Source organism: Cryptotermes secundus, unplaced genomic scaffold (genome assembly GCF_002891405.2).
Source record: "Cryptotermes secundus unplaced genomic scaffold, Csec_1.0 scaffold213, whole genome shotgun sequence".
Lineage (NCBI taxonomy): Eukaryota > Metazoa > Arthropoda > Insecta > Blattodea > Kalotermitidae > Cryptotermes > Cryptotermes secundus.
In genome coordinates, this window is record NW_019731264.1 from 1,965,781 (window position 1) to 1,977,554 (window position 11,774).

The following is an 11,774-nucleotide window of genomic DNA, read 5'->3' on the forward strand; positions in this document are numbered from 1 at the left end:
TGTTGCTAAGCGTTGAGTCTGTAAACAACGACCATTTCTAGGTAACGGCTCGAAAAACACGTTCCCGCGTCAATGAATGCACACGCAACAATAGAGTTACTGTTGGAAAAGGGAAGTTTCTATGTGGTCCGTGCCGAGATGTTATAAACAGGGGACAAAGTTAGTTGATAGGTAGTTCTGTACGGAGACTGTGAAGATAGAACCTGAGCGCGTGAAGTTTAAAAATTCCCACTGTTAGAAGTCGTTGCTAGGGAACGGCTGATGAAGACAAGCAGGCTGGAAAAGGGTTTGGCGGGTGCTGTGGTGAGTTATGAATTGTGAAAATTAGCGGTGGCGCTGAAATTTTTTATAGTTCCGAGTCGTGTGTATAAGTGGTCAATCCATTCACCAATCCAAACCCCTATATGTGACAATATTTTTATTCAGAGGTACCTTCCATAAAAGGCATCAATATGACACCAGAGCTGAAGTAGAATAGGCCTACTAACGTCACTTATCGTAGTGTCATGATATGCATCTGAAGTGAATGTAACTTGTAAAGTTATGAACATTTATAAAAATAATTTTTGCATGGAAACAGTAGTACAACTATATGACACATACCAAAAACCGTTATATATTTTATAACCAACTGAGGTACCAGCTCCCAATCCTTGATAAGCTGGAAGTTTCTAAGCTAGTTCAGATAATCTCTCTCTTTTAACAAACACTTAATTTTTCGTAAGAATATGGCATTGAATTTCATTCTTAGCAAGACAGATCCACCCCGCCTTCACTGTCCATGTCAATGCTGTCTTGTCATCTACACCGTAGGCTCCTGCAAGGTTTCCCAACTAATATTTTGCATCATTTTCCCATTTTCCCGTCGAGTCCATCCCATTTTCTTGATTTGGTTACTTTAACAAGAAGTTCTGGCGAAAACTAATCGCCCACTTCCCTTTCCTACGACATTGACTTCACAGAAAACGACACGTCCAATTCTTCTATTATTGCGTGTGTATTCGTTGACGCTGCATGTTTTCCGAGCCGTTGCCTAGCAACGACTAGCGAGGATACACATACAGACACATAGGGAACGTAGGCCGACAACAGATGACATGAAATGTGTCATGTCATATGTCACATATGGATTTATACGGTACTGCAATTACCATTTCTTCTGGTTCCCCTATTCCGGCTTTCGGGAATTGGGTGTGGGATACACAGATACACTGAAACAGGGATAGCAAGATGATCTCATAAGCATGCTTTTGTTTTAAGTAGTTACTATAGGATTCTGACGATGGTGTATAACCGAAAACCCAATATCTCTGTATGCTTTTGCTTTATCTATTTTTTTTTTCGAAACAAAGAAAATGCGCTAAAAATATTTGATGAATAGTACAAATTACAATTATCATTACGAACTTTACTCACTTCTTTCATGTCCAAATATTCTCCCTAGTATTTTGTTATAAAACACACTCAATCTACTTTCTTCTCTTTGGGAGAGAGACAAAGTTTCGCATCCACAAAACACAATGGAAAATGTTGCAGAGTTGCCTACATTTCAGTGTCTGTGTTTTAGACAGGAGAAGGGAAGACGAGATATTCTGAATTGAACAGTGGCAAGCTTCCCCGGAGTTCAACGTGCTCTTCCCTCCTGTATGAGTTCGCACATTCCATTCCTCTGGAAATGCATTCAGATAACTTCTTTCAGATCATAGCTATCGTGATGCATACATGAGTCGGTTAATCTACTCAAACCGGTGCAAACTCTTGTCTACACGTCCGGATACTGACTCCTGTTCTAAATAAGCAGTGGCAAACAAAATGATAAGAGACAAAATTCAAAAAGTAAATATATTATTTGAAGTATGAAATTTAAAATCTACTGGTCTCGGTTTTAAAACCAGTAGGAAGTGAACCAGCGTATTCCTCTCCAGTAAAATTGTGGAAAACTAAATCTCCAGCCACATAAACATAACGTAAGAAGGGTCATTAGTACCGCTACGCGGTAGCGTACTTGGTTGAGGCACTATGCTACAAGCCGGAAGGTCGCGGGTTCAAGTCCCGATGAGGTAATTGGATTTTTTCAATTGACCTAATCATTCCAGCCGCACTAAGACCCTGGGGTTCACTCAGCCTCTAAGAGAAATGAGTATCAGGAATTAATTAAATAATTTTTCTGGGGAGTAAAGCGCGGCCGGTGCATAAGGCTGACAACCTTATCGCTATCTTTGAGCTGATTGTCTAGATAATGTGGGAGCCTCAACGTCTCACAACCCTACGGGCCTTCACGGCCTGTTACAGGGATAGCTTTACTTTACTTTATATTCCTAAGTTAATACCTCAGGGAGAAAGAAAGAGCCTGTGCATATTTCATGAAATATTAAGAACTTTGCAAACGAAGTGTTATTTCTACGGAAGAATCCACTATATGAATACAGCCACAGTTACACTACAATTTAGTTTGTTCTACACAGAGGTTACAATATACTTGTGTACCACCTGACTTAAGATAACATTTATTTTGTCCACTGATTGTATTTGTAGATTTCGTATGATTCTCAGAATAAACGATGAATATTTCTCTAAATAATGTTCCGGGATAACGTAGTCGGTATAGTGACAGGCTACGGGCTTTACAATCAAGGGGTCAGAGACCCAGTCCCGGTAGGGACAATTTTTCTTTTCTCCAGACCGGGGCTCACCCAACCTTAGATCGAATTTGTACCGGTGGCTCTTTCCCCTTGGATAAAGCTTCCGGGACGTGAAGCTGACATCTGAATCGGACTAATGTTGTGGTCAAGAACACGTGAACCTATACTTTCATTCCCTCACACGCCTTCATGGCGAAGTGCTTGATTATTTAAGCTTAGATAGGACTTCACGTTTTTTTATTTCTCTATGTAGAATTAACCAGCTGACTTGTGAGGTAGGTACTGCATTCTGAAGTATTGATTCTGTAAGTAATCAAACATTTTGAATCACAATTTTCATATTTCGTAAGCAGTTTTATATTGTTATTTCCGGGTTGATAATTATACGCCACGGAAACAGCGACAATAATTTAGAATCACTCTGTATTTAGACTGAAACTTGTGCTTCAAGGAGCAACTGTAATCCCTATGTCTCTTCGTGTTGATCTCTTCTGTTCGATCATGTTTGCCCGCTTCTATATGGTCTGCAGTCCTTAACTAGAGTAAAAGGGATAGAAATCTGTAACATGTTGAAAACCAAAGTTCGTTGCTACCCTGTCGGTCCATCTTATTAACTGACTTCTATCTTCCTAACAACTTAAGCACACATACAAGGCTAAATCATCTCATACTTACCTCACTAACCACATTTATATTGTGACATGACGCCTGAAAGTCAGAAGTGCGCTGTCAGAGAAGCACAACAGAGACTTCTGTTGCTAGACAACGGGTAGCTAAACATTGTTCAAGCAGTAACGAATGAATACATGGATTACTGTGACAACTGATATGCAGATTACAACAGAAACATGTTGTAATGAGTGTTCTCTATACGGTGTTCGCGAAGTCATGAAAGGAAAGCAATTTACCAGACAGAAAATTCGAGAGACTCTTCAAGATTCATCGTGTTACCAAGTAGAGCGGTTTGTGAGACATTCAGACGCAGCTGAAAAGCCGTCAGTCAAAGAGAATTCAGAAGGCAGATGAGTAGTTGAAGTGCTGAAGACGTTATCTCATATGTGTGATTGTAAAACAACAACAATAAATCCAGTCATCCGATCTGGAACCCGTTATTTTCGTCACGCGCACCCCCCGTTCATGTGACAGTATATTAAACGATCCACAAATTACATATTTGGCTATTAACTCAACGAACCGAGCCACCTCCATAACTACCAGCATGTCTAGCACACCGGGCCTCAGCTGGAAGTCACGCGTTCATTAGCACTTCAGGCTAAACACATGGAAAGTGAACAATAATAAACGCTCGCCTCTGTCTGCATGTTGAAGAGAAACTGGACTCGGTCTCGAAGTAACTGTACGTGCAAGAAAGTGGTCATCTTGGCAGGTTGCCGTAATTCTTCTGTGTCTCCAGGAGAAAGAAAGTTCTTAACAACCTGTATAAAAATAGTTTCATCTTCTGCGATATGACGCTGTGTAGTGTGTTGAAAGTTATCAAACGTTTCGGAGGAACATGTCGCCTCCAATTTCAGCTGCTTCAAGCTGGTTTCTTGCTTCCTTCGACACAAAACAGAAGGTGACAAGTTTCTCCAGATCTTCGGTTGACTGTAAACGGACTACAAGGTGTTACATTCCAGAAGACAGAACTCTCTTTATAACCATCGCTGTCGTAACCTAAAATCCTACAACCTGTATACGACTTCATGTTACAATTTACTATATAAATTTTACTTACAATTCTTGCACTATTATAACTCATAGAATAAATCATAAGTCTTAAATGTCATAAATATTTCTTTTTATCTTTCTCCGATCACCTTCTATTTCTTCTTTATCTGTATCCTCTACTTCCGATATATCATTCTCCATTTTCTTCTGTGTTCATCTCCATTTTGTTATTTATGATTGCATTATATAACTCTTCGCTTGTCACCCGCATTCATATTTCTCTGTATCCTCCACATTTTGATCATCATCGCCGCTTTCTTTCTCCTGTTCTTCAACTTTGTCCAAAGCTTTCCTTTGTGCTGCTGCTGCTTCTTTTCTTTCGCGCCCTCTTTCCCAATGGTCCCCCCCCCCCGCCCACATTACAAGCCAGAAGCACTCTAGGTGCTTGTTTCATTCCTACATGCCCTGCTCCAATCTCATCCTTTGACCTGCATATGCCATTGTATTGATCAGGAACGATTTTGCTGCCTGAAAAGGGCCCACAGTGAACAAAGGGCGTTGCGCTGCTGCCATTGCATTCATGTAGGACGGCAAATGACAAATGCTTTTGAGGAGAATATTTGGACCGAAGAGGGATGAAGTGACAGGAGGTTGGAGAAAACTGCATAATGAGGAGCTTCATAACTTGTACTCTTCTCCAAGTGCAATTAGAATGATTAAGTCAAGGAGGATGAGATGGGCAAAGCAAGTGGAACGCATGGAGATAAGAGGAATGCATATAGGATATTAGTGGAAAAGCCAAAAGAGCATTAGGAAGAAGAAGACGTAGATGGGAAGATAATATTGTCACGATTTAGGGGTTTGTGCGTGGTTTATAGGCAAAGTTCTGGTTTGGATGATTGGATTCACAGCTCCGAACTATTGGCAATCAGAGCGCCATTGCTGATGTACACACTTTACAGTTCACCGTTACACACAAACAAGGGTTCTCAGTCTTCACTAGTCGTATCCTGGCAACGGATTTATAACAGCCTCACTGTCACTTCAAATCACACATGAAGTCTTCTTTGCACAGCCTAATTCCTTTCTTAGACCGCCTCTGAGGTCTAGCGGTCACAGCTCATGGCTACAGGTCCAGAGGTCCGGGTTCGATTCTCGGCGCTATCAGATTTTCTGAGAAGTAGTGGGTCTCGAACGGGGTCCGCTCATACTCGTGAGGCTAATTGTGGAGCTATTGCAAGGAAATAGTGGCTCCGGTCTAGAAAACCGAAATATAGTTGGCACTAACTTCGCCGACAAGCGGCGGTCGCTCGGTCGGTATAGTTCGCTTGCGGACTAAAACCACGGAGTTTGATTTTTTTAATTCCTTCCCTACAATTATTCTGCAGCTGCCAAATCAATTTAATTCCTCTGCTCCCAAGCTCATATCCCGGCAGGCTGGCGTCTGGAAACTCGACTATATCTTCTCAAAGTCAAAGTCAAAGTCACATTGTGACTGAGGGTCAGTCAGTCAGTCTTGGTGTCGAGCCCAGAATATTGCTGCAGAAGCTACGGGCTTGAAGACAAATCAGATTGCTCCTACAGGCTATACGTTAAAAAGGGCTGTAAGGTTTGTAGCATTCACTAAAACAAGCAAAAGTTCCAGTCGACATATGCCCAGAAGTCAGCGCCAAAGATACGTACGACCTAGTTCGACATTTGCAGTATTCATTAACTGCATAGGACCCAGATTCGCTCAGTCGGCGATGAAGTTCGGTGAATAGTTTGTAGGGTCGGATTCTGCGTTGTGGATAATGTTCTGCATATGGGCGACGTGCTTTCCAAGAACTTCCATTGGCATGATCATACATGGAATGCACGTCTGCCGTTTCCCGAGTAGAATTAAAAGATTCCACTACAAAGCCAATGAACGGATTTCAAATCAAATGAGTATCAGAACACAAACAATCACTGATTTTTCCTTAGGAGCGCATCTATGGCGTCTACCGATACTGTCCCAACACATGAGAAAGCAGAGGTAAACCAAAGTACATGATACACACTGAATGTTTCTTAATGCACACTGCGCTGTTCGTTATCATAGCATCAAGCAAAATGCAAAACGCTCATATCTCAGCAGACATTCATTTCTGCACATCTGTTAACTGAAACTTTTGTTCATTTAAACGAGCAATATACCCCGTTAAAGCCTGTAGCCTCCTTTTTTTAACACCCTGCATGAATGAGAAACTCGAAGTTTAAAGAAGTTTCAAATGGTGCTGAGCCCTTCTTGAGAAGTCGTCAATTGTGCAGCTATTCAAGAACTTCCCAGAATTTTATGGAACCCAAAGGCTCATTACCGTGTTCAGAAGAAAGCTCCACTGGTTCCTATCCTTAGCCAGAGCAATCCAATCCATACCATCCTATTTCTCTAAGATCCATTTTAATATTGTTCACTCACCTACGTCTCGGTCTTCCTAGTGGTTTATTTCCTTCTGGCTTTCCCACCAAAATCCTATATGCATTTCTCTTCTCCCCATTCGTGCTATGTGCTCTGCCTATATCATCCTCCATGAATTGATCATTCTTAGCGAAGAGCACAAGTTATTAAGCTCCTCATTACGCAGTTTTATCTAAACTATAACTTCATCTCTCTTCGGTCCAAATATTCTCCTCAACACCCTGTTCTCAAACACCCTCAGTCTGTGTTCCTCCCTTAATATCAGAGACAAAATATCACACCCATACAGAACCAGAGGCAAAAGTATGATTTTGTATGTTCTAATTTTAGCTAGAAACATTAAAATTTAGCCTCATATTGTGTGTGAAATTTCTTCATTTTATTCCATATGTATGGTGTGTCCATGCTTCCTGTTGTGGTGAGGTAAAGGTAAAGCTATCACTGTAACAGACCGTGGAGGCCCATAGGGTTGTGAGACGTCGAGGCTCCCACGTCTTCTAGACAATCGGCTCACAGATGGCGGTGAAATTTTCAGCCCTATGCACCGGCCGCCCTTTATCCCCCAGGAAAATTTCTGGTACACAGTTAAAGGCTGAGTCGATCCTAGAACCATAATGCGGTTGGAAGGATTAGGTCAACTGAAAAAATCCAATGCCCTCATCGGGAATCGAACTCGCGACCTTCAGACTTGTAGCACAGTGCCTGAACCAACTAAGCTACCGAGTGTCCCTTCCTATTGTGGTGACGGAATAAAACAAAGAAAGTGTTTAAATAGCTGTTACAGGCGATATAAATAAGAAATTTGATGGCTAAACACTTTTCAGGCTGCTGGTGCAGGCTATATGAATGACAAAGTAGAAGGTTAAAAAGTTTTAGATTAAAACCTTTGGGTCTCTTTCCTCTTTTATCAAGCATAGAGCTCAACTCTGTCCACTGTGCAGTAGCTCCAGACTTTGTATAAAATTGCTTGATATAGCTAGCTGCTTGCTTGTGTCGCTCGGTGCGGGGACAGGGGAGAGCTTGGGGGTGGGCAGACGGTGGTCTGTGTAAATCAGGGGATTAGTCGGCTCTGAGAGAGGGTTGTTGCGTCCTCTGAATCCCTAATGCTGTTTGCAGAGGTCTGCGGTCGTGTAACTTGGGTTGCCTGCATTCGGTGGCATACGCAGATGCGCACGTGCGTCACAACTCGCCCGAATCACGCAGAGAAATATTGCCTCTTATATAATCCAATACCGAAATAAATACCTACCAGCCTTCAGCAATGGCTTGTATACACAGTACAAGTGAAGACTGGACATTTCATTGCATTCGATAGCGAAGGAGCTAGTAAATTCGTTCTGGAAATAAAAAGTTATGTAAAGAATTAATCGCCTAATTTCCTTTGTTACGACACGAACCACATATAAAAAAACAAGGGGACTATACAGACACAGAGAATGACAGACAGACTGCAAGGTGGCTTCATAAGCCTTCCTTTTATTGAAGATTGTGGGACATAACGCCGAGTAGTCCATTGAAATTCAGCTGGTGTTTCGGAGTAAAATGTCTCACCCATCTTCGGAATCAGCATGAAAACAGACGGCAAGGTAAGCCTTTTATTGTTTCTAAATAAGGTAAGTAGCCTAAAAAGGTCACGTTGTTCCTGTCCTAAATTAATTAAGCACCAAATCATTAAGGCGTAAGGGGTGGAGGTATAGATCCACCATTATTGACCTCGGCACTAGATGAAGGAGGATGTTCAGCTTCACGCTGCTTTACCCAAGCAGAAAGGGCCCCGGATACTCACTGGGTGGGAGGCTGGGTGGACTCCAGAACTGAACTTGACGCTGTGGAGTATAGACAATTTTATTTGCCCCTGCCAGGAACCGAAACCTGACCGCCGAGTCCGTAGCCCGTCGCTATACCGACTGAGCTATCCTGGCTGTGAATTCATTTTGGACTTCATCAATATCTGAAACTCTAAGGCATAGAAAGAGGTGATAGTAAATAATAAGTTGGGAAGGATGCACATGAAAGCAGTGGTAGCCTAATTCAAACCTTTAAAACCCAGTGGTTACTATACGTACCACCTGCTTTAACATGCTAAAACTCTCTGCCCACAGAGCGTATTTGCGTGTTCCATATAGTTCCCATAATAAAGAACAATTTTTCCCTGAACAGCATTAACCGGCTGGTCTTTGCAGCGGAGATGTAATGTGTTTTCTGTGAGGTATGAACTGAATTTTACATACTATTCAGACTAAATTCGGCTAAGCCAGTATGTTGGTACGCATCTAGAGGGATCGGAGTACGATAAGAGGCCTCAGTCAAGATCGTCAGTATAGGATTTGAGGTTATCACAGCGGTTTTTTTTCTGGCTGTTTCATGTGGGTTCCTTGTTTGGTTTATTTTTCGACCAAACGGAGGCTGCAAGTTCCTCGGAAAAAATTATAAAATAATTGATAACACGGCCCGGTGTGATTAAATTTGTAGATATCATTGCTTTACATGTTTCGGTCAGCTGCCCACCTTCAGAAGGCATAAGGACAATATATTTAAGAATTACTATTACAAAGCTCGTAATACATGCTTGGAAGTTTTTTATCTAGAAAGTTATTTAAAATTATTTGGATTAAAATCTTGTTAATGTATAATATTTAAGATCTTGAACCGATATGGTTTTTATCCTTGTGCCTCTTCTGTTGAAACGAGAAATTGGATTATTATTTTGAGTCCTCAAAGTTTCTCGCAGTGATGTTATGGTTCTGAAATTATATTATGGGTATTATATNTACATTAATAAGAGTTTAATCCAAATAATTGGAAATAATATTTTTATATAACTTCTAAGCATATATTACGAACATTGTAATGGCAATTCCTGAACATGTTGACCTTATGCCTTCTGAAGATGGTCAGCTGACCGAAACATGTAAAGGCAATAAATACCTTCAAACTGAATCACCGGGATGGTGTTAAAATTATTCAGTAATTTAGTTCGCTAGTGTGACGGACCAGAATGAGTAAAGCTAAGTTCCTCCGAAACATACGTTGACTTGTTATATCCCAGAAAATGGAACTCTTCAAGATAGTCAGTGTCCAGGATGGATTTCGAACCGGGAACCTCCAGAGTATAAGTCAGATACGTTAACGCTTGAGCCAACTTGGTCAGTGTGATATGTTTCCTGAAATTCTGAAATTCAAACGAGGTCTAGTCTTTTCAAGACATGATTCCCTACCGTCAGGGATTGAAATAAATTAAAAACGCTTGAAAACTGTACACAGGGCAGTGTGACTTGAGAATGATGAAGACTTAAGTAATAGGGCATTATAGAGCTATGAAGCCGATCACAGTGGCCGCGTGGTCTAAGGCATGAACTGTCTTCACCCGCTCACACCCTGGGATCGTGGGTTCGAATCCCACTAGAGACATAGATGTCTGGGTTTATCCTGTGTTTGTGTGCTTCTGTGTAGGTAGCGGTTTTGCAACAGGCTGATCCCCCGTCCAAGGAATCCTACCAACAGTCTGTAAGATTAAGAACAGAAGCGAAACGACGTTCCACGGATGCTCTGCTCCACAGGGAGCAACAAAACTTAAATAACAATAAAAAGGTAAAGCTATCCCTGTAGCCTATAGGGTTGTGAGACGTCGAGGATCCCACATATTCTAGATAATCGGCTCACAGATGGTGGGGAGGTTGTCTGCCTTACCCGCCGGCAGCCCTTTAACCCCAGAAAATTCCTGGTACTCATTTCTGTTGGAGGCTGAGTCGACTCCAGGGTCATAGTGCAGCTGGCAAGATTAGGCCAATGGAAAATCCATGACCTCATAGAGAATTGAACCCGGGACCATTCGGCTTGTAGCATAGTGCCTCAACCAACTACGGTACAGCGTGCCCCAATTAAATAATAATAATAATATAATGATGAAGGTCGTACGTTATATAAGAAGTCACCTACACCTGACCATAATGCGGCAGACGTTGAAAAGCCGACAGTTGTACAGCTGGTCAAACCATTCTACATCGTCTATAGAGTTCCAAGATGCATTACCATATTCATAAGAGTCGACAATGGGCCATATCCAGGGGCATTTGAATCCGGTCCGTACCTTCACGTTCCATTCCGTGAAGATGCACTTCACCGCTGTCTTCCTACCTACACTTCGGTTCCCAACTGGTCTCTTCACTTGCAGGCTTTCAGACTAAAATGTATTCATTGTTCATCTCCCGCATAAGAGCTGCCTGTTTCGCTGGTAATATGAGGATACTGAAATGCAAGAGGCTGCTATGGACTGCGTGTGTACGAGTACATAGAAATGGGAAACTCAAGGAATGCATATAGAATACTGGCCAGTAGATCCCTTAGAAGGAGCCGGTAGACTACAAGCTCGACGAAGCGGTTGAATTTCAGGCAGGGGCAATGTATTTCCTCTTCTCCATGTCATTCAGACCGGCTCTAGCGCCCTCCCAGCCTCCTATGCAATGTTTAACGGGGGCTCTTTCCCTGAAGGCAAAGTGTCAGGAGCGTGAAGCTAACCACTCATCTTCATCTCGTCCGGAGTTTAAGAATGATGGAGCTATATCTCGACTTTCCCATGTACCTTCATTATACTATGATTATATAATTACGTAGATGGGTAACTTTAACTTTCATACATCTCTTGTAAGACGGTCACTTGGAAGACCATAAAGGAAATGAAGAAATAACACATAGATGACCTCAGGGAAACAGGTTGTGAGGAAGGAAGCTGGAGGTCTTGGGATCATGTACAGTGGACTGTTCAGATACTGAAACTGCAGGTTCTGCTGAAACAGTTTCTGGGATCTCAGTTGTGGAACTGTTATGTAACGAAAAAAATGCCAGTATTTAAGTGGCCATAACTTAGAAAGGGAGCACGCGGTAGTGTAGTTGGTTGAAGCACTATACTGCGGGCCGAAAGGTTGGGGTTCGATTCTCGATGGGGCCACTAGATTTTTCAGTTGATCTAATACTTCCATCCGCACTATGGCCCTGGGGTCGACTCAACCTCTGACAGAAATGAG